Raw genomic sequence first — 22076 nt, 5'->3', positions numbered from 1 at the left:
AAGCAGAGGAAATAAACAGTACTGGGGATGTAAAGAGGAGAAGTCCTGTAGATGTAAAGGTAGAGCTGTAACTGTCCTAGTTACGGAAGGTGAGCAACTACTAAGGTCTGTGTCACACCATCATTCAGCTGATCCTGCTGAGTTACAGCGGTATACACTTTGCAGTGAAGTAAAAGTAAGGGCAAAGTATAGCAGGGACAATCCTTGTTCAATAGTAGATGTTGCAATGGCTTCAACTTCACTAGAAGCGGTGCAAAGTATTCCTAGTAGAAAGGCACCATTGCAAAGTATTGGCAGGGTACGTAGGCAACAATTACTACGAAGCAACATTGATTAGAAAAACCGACAAGTTACTTTGAACATTTATAGTTAATTTTTGGGAAATTGAGGCATATGTGAAAGACTGCATCGTCCGTTCAGCTAAAATTGCAAATATATTTCTTTCTGTCTTAAAAGTATGAGATACAATTTGTTTATTTAAGAAACGTATGACGGGATGTATGGCTTACTTCATGAAATGTTTTTTATGAACATGAAAAGTTGCTTTCAGTAACGTGGTAGTACTTTATGTAAGGTGTTTTAACACTGAAGGCTGATTACTTACGTTAATGTCGGTAAAGTAAACGTCGGGCAAATGTTTAGTCGGACAAAAGATTTGTCGGTCATTTCGGGTCGGTAAACTTGGTGTCGGTAAAGTGAGCGTTCGGGCATCTAAAGTAGACCCATATATATATATATATATATATATATATATATATATATATATATATATATATATATTACTAGGCTATCGGCCCTAGGGGCCTATACAAGCCTAGCTATAACAATTCCCTGTTTATTTCTTCCCACAATATTTACTTCCCTGGACCCCTGTCTAGCAGGGTGACTGACGTGATCCCCAGGATGAATTTCCTATCTCCCATCCAATCGTCAAGGTTCATAGGTAGGTATTAGGCTATCGCCCAAGGGCCTCATAAGCCCTAGCCAACAAGGTTCCCTGGCTTACGCCACCTAAGAAAGTTATTTTTCTGTGCCACTGTCGAGCAGAGACACAGAAGTGATCCCCGGGGTGAATTTCCTATTTCCCATCCACTCTTCAAGAGAGTGCTAATGAAGAACTTTGCTTGACATAGATGGGGTAGCCTGTTCCAGAGTATGGGAAGTCTCTGGGATAGGAATCTATCCCTCCAGCGTGTCCTGTTTATTGTGGTGACAAGGTTTAGGTCCCTAGAACGTGTAGCTCAGAGGGATTGGGATTTCTTTAGGTGTAGCATGTCCAACAGCTCTGGGTTTGACATAGCTTTATGTTAGGCAGAGATCACCTCTGAGTAGGCGATATGCTACGGAGTAAAGCTGGAGTTTTTTTGAGGCGGTCAGTGTAGGGCATTTGTTTGAGTCCAGTAATCCTCTTTGTGAGGTACTTCTGTGGCCTTTCCAGCTGCTGCAGATGCCTTGTGAGGTGCATTCCAAAAGGGGCGTTGTACTCTATAGTGGGTGTAATGAGTGTAGAGTAGAGGGGAACAATGGCCTCTTTTTTTTTTTCCTGGATGAGAAGCTTTTATGATGAGGTGTGCCACGTAGAAGGACTTCCTGACTACTGTGGCGATGTGACTATCAAAGGAGAGACTACTGTCCACCTGGGTCCCAAGGTCTCTTATCACGCATTCGGTGTTAAGTAGATTGCTGCTTATGTGGTAGTTCATGGGTACAGAGATGTTCTTCATTCCACATTGCTGCAGTCCTAACTATTGGGTAGTCCGCTGTCCAGTCGGCCCGAATACCAAAGTATATGGCTGACGTCGGTCAGGCGCGTGGACTGACGTCAGTACGTCAGGGTACTAATGCGCATGACCGACGTCATATCCTCAGTCTTTTTTGCCGCATGGTCCGATGCAGAAGCAATTTTGCGAGTGCAGGTTGGCGTTCTGAAGTCAGAGTTTCAGACCGAATCCAAGTTGGCTAAGTACCCCGTTGGGGATTATTTTCGTTTTTTCTTGCCTCAGTGTTTAACCGGATGTCAGAAAAAGTGAATAACTGTATTTCTTGTGGGAAACAGATACCTGATTGGGATTACCATACTTTGTGTATACCTTGTTTAGGGCCTGAGCACGACGTTGTTGGTTGCCGCTCTTGTGCTAGATTTAACAAACGCACTATTAAGAGAAGGTTAGACTGTGCCAGGTTAGTGTTTGGGAAGCGTTGTAATTATAAAATGCCGTCGGATGTTCCGACGCCGCTTCGTCAAAAGCGCAAGGACACAACAGCAAACCTTAAGGTTGATGAAGCGGCAGTCCCGGACGTCGGTTCTTTGGAAGGCTCAGTGGAGCCAGAGGTTTTGCCTGGAATTTCTTTGGAGTCTCAGGCAGAGACTTTACTGTTACAAGATGTGCCCTCTCAGGAGGTAGGCCATGCTGAGGGGGCTTCTCAGGTAACTGTTCTTCCCTCTCTTCCCAAAGTAGTTAGGGCTTCTCCTTCTGTTTCCAAAACTTCTTTGAGAGGTAGGCCAAGTTTAGCTACAATGGGGGCTTCTCCTAGTACTTCAGGTTCTGTGCCTAAGAAGCATATGCTTAAAATGGCAGAAGATTTGATTACTATGATTAGAGGTTCTATGCCCCCTCCTGATAAGAGGCCTAGGGTGGAACCTGAGTTTGAGAGTTTTGAACAGTGTTCAGAGGCGTCTGAGTCTTCTGCGGAAGACTTGCAGGAATATCCCCCTTATTCTGATTCTGATGTGGATGATTCCACTCCTACGGCTTCTCCTCCTGAGGATTTCTCTTTTCAGAAACTCTGCATTCCATGAGGAGCACTTTAAATGGGAAGGCCAAGATTACTCTGATTCAGGAAAAGGCTTAGGGAATTCTTGTTTTACCCCAGCATAGGCCTTTAGCTATTCCTCCTGTGTTGAATGTGGTGGAAGATGTTTTGCAGAGGCTTCCTGAACCCTGATTCTTTGCCTCCTGCCCTGTTAAACCTGATAGGTATTATAGGGTGCCTGAAGCTCATAAGTATCTTTTAAGAGCCCTAGGGCAGACCCGGAAACTGTTTTTCAGGGACCTAAAGGTGTTAAGGCCTCTGTTGTTAAAAATCCTGTTCCATCTGATAAAGAGGCAAGGGCTTTGGATAGATGGGGAAAGAAAGTGTATACTTCTTCCACTTTAGCCATGAGGCGTTGAATTGTCAGTTCCACATGCTAAAATATCAAAATTATCTCCTTTCGCAATTGAAATCTAAGGTGGATGCTTTGGCGGAAGGTATTGAGTGTAAAGAGTTGCTAGATTTAGTTCATGTGTCTGAACAAGTGGGTAAGCATTCTTTGCAATGTGGTTTTGATGCTGTACAGGCCTCCTCGAGGGTGGCTGCCACTAGTTCTGTTCTTTGCAGGCATGCCTGGTTGAGGGATCAGAATTTAGCTGAGCATGTTAAGACAAGGATTTTGGATGCTCCTTTACAGTCTGATGTGTTGTTTGGTTCAGCCTGTGGAAGCAGTTTTAAAGAAAATGGAGGACAAAGCTAAGTCTATGCAAACTGTTAAAGATTTTTTGCAGGTGCAGCCACCGAAGTTTAGTAGAAATTGGCCTGCTAAGGGATGGACATATCCTGCTTATGATTCTCAGTCTAGGGGTAGGTCTAGACGCGGGTAGGGGCAGAGCTCAAGGTTCTTTTAGGCCTAGAACAGGAGTTCACCTGCTCAGACTTCTGGTGAGGGCAGGGTCAGTCCTTTCAGAAACAGACTTCATGACTTGCCTTTTCAGCTGCCAGTAGATTCTCGTCTGGCAGCTCCTTTCTGGGAGGAAGACTGTCTCTTTTCAAAGAAAATTGGGACTTAATTACTCAAGACAGATGGGTGTTGGATATCATTCACCATGGTTACAGGTTTATTCACCACACTGCCCCCCTTTCAAAGGCATGCCAGGCGTTCCTCCTCCACAAAGGAAAAGAGGCTCACAAGCAAATTTCTCTGTTACTCCAAATAAGAGGCCATTCAGCCAGTCCCTGTATCAGAAAGGGGCCTAGGATTTTATTCTCGCCTGTTCCTAGTACCAAAGAAGGGAACACGTGGAGACCAATTTTGGATTTATCTATCCTCAACACTTATCTGGACATTCCCAAGTTCAAGAGATATTGAGCGTTACAACAGCTTTTACCTCTGCTGGGCAAAGATCACTGGATGGTAACTTTAGATCTCCAAGGAGCTTACCTTCATGCCTGTAAGACTACGCCAGGTGAAGTATCATGCCGTTTTCGAGCTGGAAATTCTCATTATCAGTTCTCTGCATTGCTCTTTTGGCTTATCTACTGCACGTAGTATTCACAAAGGTTCCTGGCCCAGTGATAGCTTACTTCAGGATAAAAGGAATTCTAAATCTATCCTTACTTGGACGATTGCCTGATTCTGAAGCCTCTCAGGAAAAGGAAGAAGACCTTCCTACAGCATTTGGAATATGTCATAGCAGTGAAAGCTAGATGCCTAGGGTAATTCTGTGAATCGAAATAAAGTCCAGTCTATTGCACCTCCTCAAGACATGTGCTTTCGGTGGGTGTGAGACTTCAGAATACAGCAGCCCAGATGGCATTTTTAACCCCTTAGACAAACAAAGTGCTAATCTTTCGCTACTTCCGTACGCTTATCTCTTCAGTCCGGCCAGTTGTGACTGCAAGGACAGTCCTTCAAGCTCTGGGTTCATTCAGCATCTTAGTATTCTGGAGTACTTCCGCCAATGCCAAACTGCCGTATATGAGGAAGCTACTAATGAGTATCTCAAAAATGTATGGACCTTTAAAGCACTGCCAGGATTTGGACACTGTCATTCAAATAATACCTTGCATTCAAAAAAGGAATTTTGTGGTGGGCTCAGGAATGTCACTCTAAACAAAGGGACTCTCTGTGACCGCCAGAGGCGAGAATCAGATTCCTAGCGACAGATGCCTCAGACATTGCTTGGGAGCTCATCTAAATGGAAAGTGGATACAAGACAAGAGTGGCCTGCCAGACTACAGCATCTACATATCAACATGAGTGACATGTTGCAGTCCAGTTTGCATTAATGGCTTTCAAGGGTTACTTCTTCCAGGGCAGGTGTTGAGATTCTAACGAACAACACAACTGTCATGTAGTACATCAACAAACAAGGGGGGAACACATTCTTTTACCCATTGTGCAGGCAAGCAATGATTTTATGGGGAGGATCTGCGCTCAGCTTGCAACTTAACTCTTCAGGGTGGCAAGGTTTCTGCAGGAGCACAGAACTCCTCTTAGCAGATGTGTTAAGCAGACAAATCATGGATCCCCACGAGTGCGAAACTGGATCTGTGTATTTCTGTAAAGCGGGACAGTGTCCTGGGGAACTCCAGACATATCGATCCTGTTAAACTTCTCCACTAAACCACCAGCTGCCAAAGTTTTGCACAAGGGGTTTCATCACACAGCTTGAAAGTGGATGCTCTTTTCTTTTCAGTTGGAAAAAATCTTGTACTTCTGGCAAGTGTGTATGCTTCCACCTCTGCCTCTTCTTCCGCAAAAGGTGCTTCTAAAGGTCAGGACAAAGACAAGCCGGTGATGATTTTAATAGCTCCAAGATTGGCTCTCGGCAGCAGCTGGTACCCATTCCACTGAGGAGTCTGGTAAAGAAGCCTCATCCCGCCGGCCTTTACTCCTTGATTCCCCACACCTGTTGCTCTCAGAGAGAAGGTCACCTGCCTTATTTTAAGAAGAAAAACAACATAACACTACTTAAATTATTAAATCATTTAAATCAAATGCTAAAAATTTTATAAAAACAATACATACATACAAACAAACATTCCGGACAAACAAAGCATCTTATAATAGGTGCTGGGAGCTAAGAAACATAAATACGTTGTACAAACAATATTTATTAAGAATTGTACGAAGAGAATATAGCTTTAAGTATAAAAACACTTGAAAAGGTTTTAACAAAGTAATTATATAATTAATTATTTAAACATGGGGTATATAAGCATATGGTTTGCTTAGTTAAAGTATCTTGAAAAAGCCCGGGAGAGACCTGGCGAAAGCGCTTGATCTACTTGGGTTACTCTTTCGTGATTTTACGTTTTTGTGGATAATAGAACCAGAAGATACGTTGGTTCCAGCCTGTTTTCCTGCTGTGGTTTTCGCTACTAACTTAGAGGTTGTCCTGCATTTGTTTTTTTGCTTAAAATTGCAAATATATTTCTTTCTGTCTTAAAAGTATGAGATACAATTTGTTTATTTAAGAAAGCATTATGGCCAGGGATGTATGGCTTACTTCATGAAATGTTTTTATGAACATGAAAAGTTGCTTTCAATGCGTGGTAGTACTTTATGTAAGGTGTTTTAACACTGAAGGCTGATTACTTAAGTTAATGTCGGTAAAATAAACGTCGGGCAAATGTTTAGTCGGACAAAAGATTTGTCGGTCATTTCGGGTCGGTAAACTTGGTGCCGGTAAAGTGAGCGTTCGGGCATCTAAAGTAGACCCATATATATATATATATATATATATATATATATATATCTAGGCTATCGGCCCTAGGGGCCTATACAAGCCTAGCTATAACAATTCCCTGGATATTTCTTCCCACAATATTTACTTCCCTGGACCCCTGTCTAGCAGGGTGACTGACGTGATCCCCAGGATGAATTTCCTATCTCCCATCCAATCGTCAAGGTTCATGGGTAGGTATTAGGCTATCGGCCCAAGGGCCTACGCAAGCCTAGCCAACAAGGTTCCCTGGCTTACGCCACCTAAGAAAGTTATTTTTCTGTGCCACTGTCGAGCAGAGACACAGAAGTGATCCCCGGGGTGTATTTCCTATTTCCCATCCACTCTTCAAGAGAGTGCTAATGAAGAACTTTGCTTGACATAGATGGGGTAGCCTGTTCCAGAGTATGGGAAGTCTCTGGGATAGGAATCTATCCCTCCAGCATGTCCTGTTTATTGTGGTGACAAGGTTTAGGTCCCTAGAACGTGTAGCTCAGAGGGATTGGGATTTCTTTAGGTGTAGCATGTCCAACAGCTCTGGGTTTGACATAGCTTTATGTTAGGCAGAGATCACCTCTGAGTAGGCGATATGCTACGGAGTAAAGCTGGAGTTTTTTGAGGCGGTCAGTGTAGGGCATTTGTTTGAGTCCAGTAATCCTCTTTGTGAGGTACTTCTGTGGCCTTTCCAGCTGCTGCAGATGCCTTGTGAGGTGCATTCCAAAAGGGGCGTTGTACTCTATAGTGGGTGTAATGAGTGTAGAGTAGAGGGGAACAATGGCCTCTTTTTTTTTTCCTGGATGAGAACCCTTTTATGATGAGGTGTGCCACGTAGAAGGACTTCCTGACTACTGTGGCGATGTGACTATCAAAGGAGAGACTACTGTCCACTTGGGTCCCAAGGTCTCTTATCACGCATTCGGTGTTAAGTAGATTGCTGCTTATGTGGTAGTTCATGGGTACAGAGTTTTTACCAAAGGGGATGACACTGCACTTTTTGGCATTGAGCTTGAGGCCATGGCTCTAACACCAGGCACTTGTCTCAGAGAGGCCCTTCTGTAGGACGTTCACATCATTTGGGGACTTGACTATGGCTCCTAGTTTGCAGTCATCTGCGAAGTTCATTAGCCAGAGGCCTTCTGTGTTGGTCTGTACTTCAGAGAAGTAGATACCAAGCAGGAGCGGTCGCAGGACGGAACCCTGTGGTACTCCACTTGTCACTGGTTTGAGGTCACATTTGGAGTCTGCAACTGTTACAGTGTGGGTTCTGTCAGTGAGCCAGTTGGCAACCCATCTTGTGACATAGGGATTTTTGCCTAGTTTGAGTTTAGCTATAATTCCAGAATGGGGGATGGTGTCGAAAGCCTTCGCGGGTCAAGATAGGCTGTGTGAACCACCTTACCCTCATCTGCGGCTTTGGTGACTGCCTCAAAGAAGTCTATCGGGTTCAGGAGGCATGATCTGCCTTTCACAAACCCGAACTGGGTGGGATCCAAAGTTTGGAGGTTACCAATGTCTTTGTTTATGAGTTCTATGATGATACGTTCCATGGCTTTGCAGACCAAGCTCGTCAGGCTAATAGGTCTATAGTTCCCGGGATCAGTGGTGGCTCCCCCTTTGTGGAGTGGGATAACTGTTGCTGTGCGCCATTCAGTGGGCACAAAGCCTGATGCGAGGCTATTATTGAACATGGTGCTTAAGTGGGGAGCCAGTTCATTCTGAAGTTCGTGTAAAATGCAGCCTGGGATGTTGTCCGGTCCCATGGATGCTGTATTTTTGGCTTTAGAGGTTTTCACCTTTACCTACACCTTTCACCTGCGTAGTTGTGATTACATGGACTCTGCATTCTTCCTGTATAGATATGGGCCCTTTAGGGGGTGAGGGGGGGGGTAAAGTTAGCACTTAACCTATCTGCCATCCAGGATGTTGGCAATATCAGTTGGTTCTGTAAATTCCGTGCCTTTGTGCTGTAACTCAGAGCAGATCTGGGTGTTGCCATTGAGATTCTTGACATAGCTATAGAATGCTTTGTGGTTTTCCTTGGAATTAGTGGCGATTTTATTTTCGTAGCTAGCTATGGAGGATCTTATAAGGGATCTCAGCTTCTTACTGAGGCTGACCAGGGAGCTCCTCCACTCATGGGATTTTACTCTCTTTTGCAACAGTTTCTTCCTTCTGTTGTACAGTGTGTTTATGGCAGGGGACCACCAGATTGGCTTCCTTTTTTTGGAGGATAGCGTCTTGGTTCTGTTTGGGATAGCACGATCCATGCACTCATGCAAGTGCTTATAGAGTGCATTTGTGTAGGATTCAGCAGTTCTAACTGTATTGTCCATCTGCATGGGTGTCATGAAGTTCACTACTTCTGTCTTAAGAAGCATGAAGTTGGCTTTGGAGAAATGTTTTACTGTGGTTTCCTTAATGGGGGGTGGGATGTGGATATCAAGGGTGATTAGCTTATGGTCGGATCGGACCAACGAGGAGTTGACTTCAGGTGTGGAACACTGGTCACTCATGTTGGTAATGACTAGGTCTAGGATATTGTTGCCCCTGGTGGTGGTGTGGATAAGTTGATCTAGGGCATTGGAGTTTATGAATTCCAGAAAGCGTTGCGCTAAGGTGTTAGTACATGAGTAGATGTTCATCGTGCATACAGCTGCATTCATAACAGATGGGTTCTCCTGCCATCAGGCGGGTCCTCGGTCGGCTGAATTCCAAAGTCTAGGTCCAGCGTCGGTTGTCGTCGCTTCTTCCCTGATGTCAGTGCGACAGGGGTATAAAGGAACCAGCCAATGCCATTTTCTCCAGTCTTTCTTGCCGCGCGGTGCCTGAAACCGAAACAGTTCGCAAGTGCCAGTCGGCCAGCTCCTGAAATTACGAAAATTTTGAAACCTAAGTACCCCGTTGGGGAAACTTTTCTTGCCTCAGACCGATGTCAGACAAAGTTAATTGTATTTCATGTGGGAAGCAAATACCGCATAAGGATTTCCATTCCCTCTGTATACCTTGTTTAGGCCCAGACCACGACGTCTTGGTCTGTCGCTTTTGTGCTACATTCAACAAACGTATCATTAAGCGTCGGGTGGAGTTCGCCCAGCATTATTTTGGAAAAACATTTAACTATATTATGTCGTCGGATACTCCGACTCCAGTTTTGTCTAAAAAAAACCCGCAAAGATAAGGACCGACACACGAGGTCCGCGGCCTCTACCGACACCACGCCAAAGCCCGACTACACGTGGTCCGGTTCTCAGCGAGGCGCATACACAGCCCCTGACTACCGACGACACTTCATTGGCGGTGTCTCCTGTGCCCGAGGTCGCAGGCTCCTCGGCCCACACCCTGACTACAGATACCGAAGCCACTCTTGGCGTTGAACCTCATAATGTGGACAGGTCTACCTCCACTCAAGGTGTCTTCAGACCTTCCTCTTCTTTTTCCATCAAGGCTTTCACCAAGTCTAAAGCAGCCATGCATTCTAAGACAAGCTACGCAGGGCCCATCTCCAGGCCCCATGCCTAAAAAACAGATGCTTAAAATGGCTGAGGATTTAATTACTCTTATCAGGGGTTCTCAACCCAACGGACAAAAGGCCCAGAGTGGAGGAAGAATCCCCCTCCTCTGATCAGGGCTCCATTATTTCAGAGCACTCTGATGATCAGGAACATTCTTACTCCCCTTTTGAAGACTCTGATGCAGAGGAGTCCATTCCTTCTGTATCCCCCCAGAGGATTACTCATTTGGGGAAACTTTGCATACCTTAAGGGAACACTTCCACTGGGAAGGCCAAGATTATTCAGATTCCAAGAAAAGGCTTAGGGAATTTCTCTTGCTACCTCAGCACAGGCCTCTGGCTATACCTCCTGTCTTGGACATCCTAGATGATGTTTACTCTGAGGCCTGCCTTAACCCGGATTCTCTGCCTCCAGCCCCAGTCAAGCCTGACAGGTACTACAGGGTTCCTGACTCACACCAATTTCTATACAAAAGCCATGCTGCTGACCCAGAAACCATCTCACAGGGCCCCAAGGGAATTAAGGCCTTCACTGCTAAAAATCCATTACCTTCCGAGAGAGATTCCAGATCCTTAGAAAGGTGGGGAAAAAAGGTATATACCTCGGCTACCTTAACCATGAGGGCCTTAAACTGTCAGTTCCATATGCTAAAATACCAATAGTTTTTGTTTTCACAATTGAAAAGTAAAATGTCACAACCTGAACAACCAGACTTTAAGGAGTTGCAGGATTTGATGCATAGTGCAGAACAAGTGGGTAAGCATACCTTACAATGTGGTTTTGATGTTATAGAGGCCTCATGTAGAACTGCTGTTACAGGATCAGTCATACATAGACATGCCTGGCTCAAGGAACAAACCTTGCCTGATCATGTGAAAGCTAAATTACTAGATGCCCCTCTACAAAAGGATGTATTATTTGGTGCTAATGCTGAGGAGGTATTAAGGAAAATGGAGGAAAAGGCTAAATCAATGCAAACTGTGAAAGATTTTCTACAGGTACAACCCCCACGTTTCAGTAGAAATTGGCCTTCCAAAAATTGGTCCTTTCCAGCCACAGACAGACCCCAAAGAGGTAGATACAGGCGCCCGAGGGGCAGAGGACAATCCCAAGGATAGTTTAGAGGCAGACAATGGCAAGCTCCTACACAAAGAGGTGGTGAGGAGGATAACTCGCAATCATTCAGAAAGCAAGCCCAATGACTTTCCCCTTTGCATGCCAAGCAAGACTCAAATGGCAGCCCCCTTAGGAGGAAAACTGGCATTATTTTCAAAAAATTGGCATATTGTCACAAAAGACAAATGGATCCTGGACATTATAAACAGAGGCTACAGATTCCATTTTCACACCCTTCCAAAAATGAGAGGCATGCCAAACCTGCCACACAATCAAAGGGCAGAGGCACAAAGGCAAATTACAGATCTCATAGACATGAAAGCTATTCAAGAGGTACCTGTGCACGAACAAGGTCAAGGTTTTTATTCCAGACTATTCCTGGTACCAAGGAAGGGAAAAGATTGGAGACCTATTTTGGACCTATCCATCCTACATATTTCTACTCGTACCAAAATTCAAGATGCTCACTCTACAGCAGCTTCTTCCCATGCTGGGCAAGGAGTCTTGGCTGGTAACATTGGACCTCAAGGAGGCATACCTGCATGTCCCAATCAGACAAAATTGCAGAAGATACCTCAGTTTTCTTGCAGGTTCAACCCATTATCAATTCTCTGCATTGCCCTTTGGCTTATCTGCTGCGCCCAAAGTATTCACAAAATGCCTGGCATCAGTAATTACCTACTGCAGACTTCAAGGGATACAAATATACCCCTATTTGGACGACTGCCTGATCAAGCGGACAGCAAGTACATTCTTCTGAAACATCTGGCTTATGTAATAATGTTGTTGAACTCTCTGGGATACACAGTCAACAAAAATAAGTCAAGGCTAATACCCTCTCGGAAGATAATTATCCTTACCTAAACTAGCTGCAGTGTTTTGAACATCTGATAGGAAGCAAAGACAATCGAAGGGATTTTCAAGTAGAAAAAATGGCAGTACTGCAAAATCATTTTGACATTCTTCATTCGAGTTTTTTTTTTTTTTTTTTTTGGATTACCCTCTCTATTGTAATTGATCCCCAAAGTGAGACTATCATTAGGGGAATGAAAGGAAGTTAGCAGATTCAAAAGATTTTGCAGTACTGCCATTGTTTCTACTTGAAAATCCTCTCGATTGTCTTTGCTTCCTATCGAATGTTCTAATGTAGGTAAAAGGGCAGAGACACTGCAGCTAGTTTCTCCAGTCAAGCTACCGCAGTCGGTGAAGAAGCAGCAGTGGAAGAAAATGGTGACTACTTTCCCAAGCCCTCTGTTTACAACCCAGCCTTCCATTAAAACTTAAAAATGTCTGACCTTACTTGTAAAACACAAATTAGACAGACCTTACAGGGCAAACCCAAGCATCCATTCTTCAATTTTACATAATAAGCAAGGGCAAAGCTTATATGAAGAAGAAATTGGTGTAATAGGATGTGGAGTAGGTTGTGTGCTAACTGGTTTGTGGCAAATGACATAGCAGGGTAGTCGGAATCCATTATAAATTAATCTGTACAAATTATGTTGAGGCAACAGCATGTGTACAGATCCACAAACAAGTCTTCAGAATTTGTTGTATGCTAGTGTTATATAAACAAATCTGTGTGCTAAATAAACGCATTTTGAATATGGATATCAGTTGCTAGACGCACCTTTATTTTTTCCTTGTGTTGTCTGTGTTCCAGAGTCACTGCTTATGTTTCTTTTATCTTTTTCACTTCTCACGTTTCAGGTTCTCGCTTGAAGATCAACTAACAGGTGATGCAGAATGTAAAAGGAGGGTTTGAATTTCATACTGTTGTATAACATAAGGAAGACTTGCAGCAGCACCAGCCAGTATTTGAAGTTGAACATGTAAGTTATTGGCAAATGAGTGGGAGAAAAGTTCTAAATAATTGTTAATTTGTACTGAGAAGGAGTTGAGCAGACAGTCTATGTAAGTTTTTTTTTTTTTTTTTTCCCAGTTGTAGATTTCTGTCTGTGTACTGAATAATTTAGTGTTGTTGTTTCTATTGCTCTCTTTCGTTTGGAGTTTACATGTAGCAAAATGGGTGCTTGCGAGCACAATTAATTGATACAGGAATGTTTAGTTTTATTAGGAATGCATGGACCTTACAATTTTTATTGTTTTAACTTTAGGATAATTTTTTTGAGCAAGCCACCACCATGTTGCCAAGTAGATGCATTCCGTTAATTGTCAAGAAGTGAACTGTTTGCAGTATAAAGCACATTTAGACAGCTGTAGTTTCACTCTTTTACACTTAATTCCTCAGGTCGGAGATGACATTTTGGTTATGAATGAGGATAGTAATTGATGCTTCTTTAAAGCACTAATGTGCTTTGATTCAGCTGTTAAAAATCCATAATATTGCTGGATACTTCTTAATTTGGATTGCTTTCATATATATCCTTTGCTTGAATATAATTTGTTCCTTATTCTGCACTGTGTGTAGTACAGTGCAAATGAAATGTGTAGTTTGTTGCTTTTGTTTTCTCATATTGCACTCTGTTAGTAATATTCTTTGGTAACTTTGCTAAAATTGAAAATTGCATATCTGGTTCATAGTTCTCATCTTGTGTCCCACCCTTCAGGTTACAACTTTAAATGAACCTTGTCTTGATATGGTTTTCCTAACCCCCATTTTTTCAAACAAATCTCTATCAGTTAATGGCTTGAATTGTTAGCACTTTAATGTTTTATCAGTACAGCATGCATAAGAAGTTTTGAATAAAGTTTAAGAAATACAAAACCTTTGGAAGTTACTTTTTTTTAACTACTTTTAGTAAGTAAGTAATTATAAATTGATGTGGGAAGTGAAAACTGGTGCCTTTTGAGTGTGTGTGTGTATATGTATGTATGTATATATATATATATATATATATATATATATATATATATATATCTATATATATATATATATATATATATATATATATATATATATATATATATATATATGTATGTATAGATATATATATATATATATATATATATATATATATATATGTATATATAGATATATATATATATATATATATATGTGTGTGTATGTGGAATTGTGTCCTTTTTTTGTACAGTGAATATCGTTAAACAGAAATAACTTTACTGGGAGTCATATTTGTTTATAAACTATATCGTTTTGTAATGTGTAAGCAGTATGTAGCAAGAAAATCCAGGGATGTAGTGATTCTGTTGGTCAGCTTTGCTGTTGCATCGAACTTTATGAAGTTGATATAGAAGGAACTTGATGGCCTTAACCCCTTAACTGTTAGCACCTGAGGTAATTTTGCACCAAAGTTGTATCCTGCTACTGCACTTACCAAGTTATCTTGTTCTTAACCTAGTTTTTATTTTAAAATCGATGTGCAACTGGTTTTAAAATAAAAAAAAAATCTGAGGACGGCAGTGGGGTGATTATTTTGGCTGTTACAGTAATCATGTCACAGGGCTAGTGAGTGGGGTAAATTGAAACTGAAGTTTAATACGTGAGAGAGGGAGATGGTTAATAAGTAATGAGAATTATTTAGAGATGCTGACAAAGGTTAAAGCTTTTTAGAATAAGGAGAATCTTCTATAATAAGAAGAGAAACGGTTTTAGAATGCTAAACAGAAAATATGGGAGTTTTTGGATAATATGCATGAGTTTAGAAAGATTGCTCTTTATCAGATATTTTTTGATAACTTCAGAGTACAAAAACATTTAACACAGTGACTTAGGCAACAGAAAGTCAAGAGTTTTTTGCCAGAACTAGGGGGCTTATGACAAGAAAAATAAGAGATCTAGTAGAGATATTAAACAGATTTTGAAAATGTTATGAAAGTTTTGTATAAAGCAGAGGAATGTGGAAATGGTATACAAATGGGCATATTTATGGAAGACTTAATTATGCCAAGATGAAGATGAGGCTCAACAAATGATAGAGATGAAATGAAAATAGTGATTAAGCAGTCTGCATGGAAGTCTCCAGGAACAGATTGTATTCCTGTTGAAGTCGGAGTTAAGAGGGAAGAAAATGATAAAGATGTGGAAGGTTTTGTTTTAGTATTATTAAAAGGAGGGAAATTGCCAGCATATTGGAAGAAAGCTGCAGTGGCTGTACTGCCCAAAGAGGATAAAGCTCCACCAGACCCAGCCTAATGTAGACTCTCTCTAATTTTCAGCCATGATTTATAAAGTATTTGTCTCTACTAGCTGATAGAATGGCAAAAGGTGGTGTCAGAATTAATTGATGTGGATCATTATGGTATTATGGAGAGGAGCCAGTCTTTTCACAACATTTAATAGAACAGTTGATGATCCAAATGGAAGTAGAATATATGAAATTACCAGTTTTGGTGGTGGGTTTTGTTGCAGGGAAAGCATTTAACAAAGTAAGCAGGGATTTTGCGTAGGGCAATAGAATCACCTGAATTCCCTGATTCATATATCTTCCTAATTAACCTTATTATTGTAAGATCAGAGGCAAAAATTAAGGTGGGAGGGTAACTTTCTGATAAGTTGTATTTGAACAGAGGAACCAGGCAGGGGTGTCCTCCTTCCCCTTTATTTGCTTTATATTAGAGCCATTGGCAAAGAAAATAATTGACTCAGAAATTTGAAGGATACATTTGGTTTGGTAATCAAGAAAAGTTGGCTTTGTTTGCAGATATCTTGTAACTGATAACTCTGATATGTCCATTTCTGGATTTGTGGTGCATTTTGAAACAGTTTAAGTCTCTTCATGATGTCAAATGAATAAAGATAAAACAAAGGTTATAGCTATAAGTCATGTATCCTCATGACTTTGTTCAGCAATACCCATATGTATGGGAACATAATAAGATCAAGTATTTAGTAGTTGGGATTAAAAAAGGCTTCTGTTATGGCAACTAAAGATGTGTGGGAAAGAGGATACAAAAGCTAAGGAACTGGAAGCTCTTATTTACAGATATGGATAGTAAGATACAAGCAGTGAAATGTTTTCAGTCCATTTACTTTTATATGCAGATCATGCTTTTCTCCTCCTCTGATTTTGATGTTTTGTCTTTTTGGCTTTTTCCCGGTAAGTGGTCGCCACAGCGGAAATCCGGTCCACTAATGATTGGTAGTAGATTTTTTTACGAAATGCCAAGGTGCCAGCTCAACGCCCAACCTTCAACGAAGGCACGCCCATTTATGCATGCATGTCTTTCAAACGCTACCCAGCCGCAGGGAGAACATATGCAGACTCCACACAAGGCACTTCCAAGCCACTCCAAGAATCGAACGGGAGAACCTCTTGCTGTGAGGGAACTAAGCCAACATGTTAATGGTGAAAAAATATTTTGCCAGTAGGGTTGACTGCCAGTAGGAGTACAGAAAATAGGCAAGTGGGGGGGTAGAGTCTGCTGGATAAAACTGGCAAAGGAACTAAGGTATTGGGACAAATAATGAGAAAGGATAAGGCAGCAGAGTGGGATGAGGCAAAGAAGTTTGGACTGCAGGTTAAAGACTGCCTTCCCCATCAGGGACTGATATCAGAGTATCGGCAAAGCAAAAGGCCTGCTCTGATTAGATTTTTTTTAGTTGAGTCTAGAATGGAAGCTGCTGTTAAAAAGGAGACACTTGTTAGAGCTTATAAAATATTGTATGATAACTGTAATCAATTTAAAGGAGGTTAGAAAAGATAGGGAAGGGAGACGTTTTCAAGAGAACAATGGGGAAACATATGGTTGGAAGTATTTGCACAAGTATATTTATACCCCAAACAGACTTCAAAGAATTTTTCCACTGGTAGATAGCAAATGTTGGAGGTATGATGGAAGGAGGTAAATGGGGAACAAGTTTTTGTAAGTGTACTGAATTGGCAGATTAAAAAAAAATGCCTACAGAGTGCTCTCTCAGAATTATTGGAGGAGCAAATGACCGTAACTAGGCAAATGATTCTTTTGAGCTGTAGTGCAGGATCTTAGGTTCATAGGTTGGTACTAGGCTATCAGCCCTAGGGCCTATACAAGCCTAGCCATAACAATTCCCTAGCTATTTCTTCCCACATTATTTACTTTCCTGGACCCCTGTCTAGCAGGGCGACTGACGTGATCCCTGGGGTGAATTTCCTTTCTCCCATCCAAACATCAAGGTTCCTCTTGAAGAGGTCCAAAGAGGCACTCTGCTTGACATGTATGGGCAATCTATTCCAGAGTCTGGGGAGTCTCTGGTCAGGAACCTATCCCTCCAGCATGTTTTGTTTATTGTGATGACAAGGTTTAGATCCCTGGAGCGTGTAGCTCTGAGGGATTGGGATTTCTTTAAGTGTAGCATGTCCAACAGCTCTGGGTTTGACATGGCCTTGTATGTTAAGCAGAGATCGCCTCTGTGTAGACGATATGCGACAGAGTATAGCTGGAGTTTTTTAAGGCGGTCAGCGTAGGGCATCTGCTTTAGGCCTGTGATTCTTTTAGTGAGGTATTTCTGAGGCCTTTCCAGTTGTTGCAGATGTCTTGAGAGGTACATACCAAATGAGGCGTTGTATTCTATAATGGGTCTAATGAGGGATGAGTACAGTGGGACAATGACCTCCTTTTTCTGGATGAAAAGCCCTTCGTGATGAGGTGTGCCACATAGAAGGATTTCCTGACTGTTGTGGCGATGTGGTTATCGAAGGTGAGACCACTGTCCACCTGTGTCCCTAAGTCTCATCACACTTTCTGTGTTTAGTGTACTGCCACCTATATGGTAATTCATGGATACATGTTTTTTCCCAAAGGGGATAACAATAAATTTCTTGGCATTGAGCTTGAGCCCATGGCTCTGGCACCAAGCATCTGTTTCTGTAAGGCCCTTTTGTAGAGTATCCACATCATTTGGGGATTCAATAATGGCTCCCAGTTAGCAGTCATCTGCAAACTTTGTTAGCCAGAGTCCCTTAGTGTTGACCTGTACTTCAGAGAAGTAGATGCCAAACAAGAGCGGCCCCAGGACTGAACCATGAGGTACTCCACTTGTCACTTGTCTGGAGCTGGATTTGGAGTCGGCTACTTTTACAGTGTGGGTTCTATCCATAAGCCATTTAGCAACCCATTGGGTGACATAGGGATTAATACCCAACTTAGTAAGTTTATCTATGATTCCAGAGTGGGGGATGGTGTCAAAGGCCTTGGCAAGGTCTAGATAGGCTGTGTGGACCACCTTACCCTTGTCCATGGCTCTGGAGACTGATTCAAAGAAGTCAGTCGGGTTCAGGAGACAAGATCGGCCCTTCACAAACCCAAACTGGGTGGGGTCCAGTGTTTGAAGGTTGCCAATGTCTTTGTTTATAAGTTCCATGATAATACGCTCCATGGCCTTGCAGATGAGGCTTGTCAGACTGATGGGACGGTAGTTTCCGGGATCCAAGGTGGATCCCCCCTTGTGGATTGGGATAACTGTAGCTCTGCGCCACTCAGTGGGCACAAAACCTGAGGTGAGGCTATGATTAAACATGACACTTAGGTGAGGTGCCAGTTCATATTGTAGTTCATGTAGTACACAGCCGGGATGTCATCTGGTCCCATGGATGCTGTATTCTTGGCTTTAGAGAGTGCGTTTTGTACCTGTGTGGCCGTTATTACTGGAATTTGGCAATCTTCCGGTATTGAGATGGGCCATTTAGGGGGTGAGAGGGGGGTGAAGTTGGCACTGAATCGATCTGCCAGGATATTGGCAATATCCTTTGGATCAGTATATTTATTGCCATTCTGTTTTAGCTCAGAGCAGATCTGAGCATTGCCATTTAGATTCTTGACATAGTTATAGAATGCTTTGTGGTTGTCTTTGGAATCTTTGGCAATTTTATTTTCATAACTAGCTTTGGAGGATTTTATGAGGCATCTCAGTTTCTTACTGAGGCTAGTAAGGGAGTTTTTGCATCCTGGGATTTTCCTCTTTTCTGCAAAAGTTTCTTCCTTTTGTTGTAAAGTTTGTTTATGGCAGGGGACCACCAGATTGGCTTCCTTTTTTGGATGAGAGCATTTTGGTTCTATTTGGGATGGCACGATTCATGCATGAGTGGATGTACTCGTACAGTGCCTTAGTGTAGGATTCAGCAGTTGAACTTTCAGTTCCCGTCTGCATGGGTGTCGTGAAGTTTGTCACTTCTGACTTGAGTAGCATGAAGTTGGCTTTGGAGAAGTTTTTTATGGTGGTTTCTTTACTGGGGGGTGGGGGTGGGATGTGGATGTTAAGGGTGATTAGCTTATGGTCAGACCTGACTAACGAGGGGGTGACCATAGGTATGGAGCATTGATTTGCCATGTTGGTAATGACCAGGTCTAGGATATTGGAGCCCCTGGTGGGACTATCTGAATTGCTTAGACATAGTAGTAAGGCCTTATTAAGTTTAATTCTGTTGGCTGCCAAATGCAATTACTAGAAAATGGAAATCAAAATATAAAAAAGTTGTATTAGAAGTTATGCATATTGTAAAAGAGGTGAAAGGACTGGAAGAGATCTTTGGAAAAGGAAAATGCGTAAGTTACATAGAAATGATATTTGTGGGAGCAGTGCTTGCAGAATGATGTTCTGGAGGAGGAAAACGAGTGAGGTTTAAGGGAACACAGGAATTAGTGATTTATGTAATGTTGGAACTGAAAGACAGTTAAGTGATGTTGTGCATGTGTGTAAATGGAAAATGTTTATATGGTTTGATTTCTTTTAATGTACGTGTGCCCGTGTCTCAAGTGTTATTTTTATAAAGGTGTTAAAGCACAGTAGGTAATACAGTGCAATGACGAGGGGAAGTGGAGTAGGAATACAAGTAAGATGCATAATAACAGTGGTACACAAGTGAGTACAAAAGTAGGGTAGAATAACTTAATGTGCAAAGAAGCAAATGCAGTCTGATGTACGCAAGTTTGTTCTCATGTAATACTTTGTCATAGGCAGCTGGTAGATTAGTTGTGCATCTTCCGATTAGAATAATTTGAGGTTCCTGGAACAGAATAACATCAGAAAAGTAAACTAGTTGTGGTTAGGGTTTTCAGCTATGTGGAAAGTTACAACAGGTAACTGAGTGGTTAATAAAGAGGAGAGTAATTTTAAGATGTTAATACAGTAGAGTTTAAGTACTGCATTGAGGTAGCTTGGTTAAGAGAAATAGAGTGTACATGTCGGTTAGTTAGATGAGAAGATTTTGTAGTGGGGGAAGAGAATTGGGTTTAGGTGGATTGGTGCTTAGCCAGGGGTGTGGTGCAGCAGTAGAGCTATAGGTGTGGAAGGTGTTGCTTCAGCTCAAATTTGAAAGGTTAAGTTCTTATTTTACCTTAAGCAAGGAGGAGTGGAGCTCCATTTCCTTGAGATTCAGTTGGAATAGAATGAATCTCATGCTAAATTATTGGATTTAGTTATAGTAAGTAAAGATTTTATCACCATAATGCAAGGGTCTGCTGATGGAATAGGAGTATATTAGACTTAAAAGATGGATATCTTCTGGTTTGTGGAGCAGTTAATGGATTATAAGGAGTATGAGTGCGCATGAGAAGGTTCAAGACCATTTAATTGTTTCAGAGCCAGGCACTGGTACTCTTTGGTAGGTTAGAGGTAAATTTGTCTATTTTATTATAGTATTGTCGCAGTGTCAGAAATACTGAGGAAGATGGATTTGTCAGAATAAGATAAGTGTATAGTAGAGCTGGTAGGAGATAGGTTGAGGCAGTGCTACTTCTGGTATTGTAGGTGAGGAATGTTTTTGCTCTTTTCAGGCTGCCCAAATTTTGTTGTTGTCTTTATCACTTGTATGATATGGTGTCCAAATTAAAACTGGATATCTACTGTGACTCAGGGTAGCTTAGTATGAGAAACTAATTCCTTTTTTTTGCATTTGCTGAGGGTAATGGTGAAGATACATTTTTATGCAGTTTATTGTTATGGTGTGGAAAGCATTAGTTTAGTTTTCTTGGGGTTGAGCAGAAGGTGAGAGTTGGTAAGCCAGTTTTTTTGTGGAGGAGACTGAATGATGGGTATTTTATTGTAGTTTATTCAGGCTTTTTATGTACAAATGTGTGTGGAATCATCTGTGTATTGTGATTGTCATATGCCGGGAGGCAGTGTATAGGAAATAGGTTGAACAAGTGGTGGCCTAATACAGATCCTTGACTACCAGTGTGGGTAGGTATGGTGAGTAGTTATTTTGCCATTTTATGGCTTGCTATCTGTCTGAGAGCTAACTGTCAAATCAGTGTAGAGAGGTATTAGTCAGCCTAAAGAGGATAGTTTATGTAATAACTTATTATGGTTGACTGTATCAAATGCTTTCAGTAAGTCAAGAAAGTGTGTAGGCAATACCCAGTTGTTAACAAGGTAGTCCCACTGGACGTCTATTTTAGGGGTAAACTGGGAGCAGTGTGTGGCTAAGTGATTTGCTCAATATCGCAGAGTAAAAAAATAAAGGGTGAGGGAATCGAGCCTTATACCAGAGGTGCTAAAGTTCCGTCCACACCAATTGTCAGGCAAGGCTGGTTGTGTTTCCATTTTGGTTGAGCGTGTTCATAAAACTTAATGCTGTAGTAGTACTGTGGTTGAGTCAAAAACCTTGCTGGGTAGGGGAGAGAAGTTTGTGCCAGGATGAAATTTAGCAGTTGAGAGTGGGTGCAGTTCTCTAGGATTTTTGACAGTGGTACGAGAATAGCAACTGGTCTGTAGTTAGAGATTTCTGTAAAAGGACCACCCTTCTGTAGTGGCATAAGAAAAGAGTTTTTCCGGAGTTGTGGTACATAGGTTTGTAGAACCATGGGGGGCTGGGTTAGCATTAAATCTTTTGGTTCTTATTTGGGCATGTTGGTTGAATAAATGTAGAAACTTATTAAATAATGTGACTGTTATTAGGATTGATAAGGGGAGTGCTAGTTTGTTAGCAGTCATTTGGAAGTATTCTGGAGGCAGGTTATCAGGGGCTAAGTTAACTGATTTTATCCTACAGAGGTATTTTTAGTGGTAGATGTGGGGACCAATGTGAACAAAAAGTGGTTTGCTGATATTGGTAATAGAATT

General features: G+C 41.8%; 1 protein-coding gene across 3 annotated transcripts in view; it reads left to right on the top strand.

Moving 5' to 3' along the window:
* TJAP1 (tight junction associated protein 1) overlaps positions 1-22076 on the top strand; it is a 1031177-nt gene that overhangs the window by 62414 nt on the left and 946687 nt on the right. For all 3 annotated transcript variants that reach the window (XM_044061070.1, XM_044061061.1, XM_044061052.1), the window contains exon 2: positions 12824-12945. The gene's annotated coding sequence lies outside the window, so the exon portion shown is untranslated. The remainder of the gene's footprint in view (positions 1-12823; positions 12946-22076) is intronic.

The sequence above is a fragment of the Protopterus annectens genome, chromosome 1.part0, assembly GCF_019279795.1.
Source record: "Protopterus annectens isolate FY-2018-M chromosome 1.part0, PAN1.0, whole genome shotgun sequence".
Classification (NCBI taxonomy): Eukaryota; Metazoa; Chordata; order Ceratodontiformes; family Protopteridae; genus Protopterus; species Protopterus annectens.
This window is presented reverse-complemented; position numbering and strand designations above follow the sequence as displayed.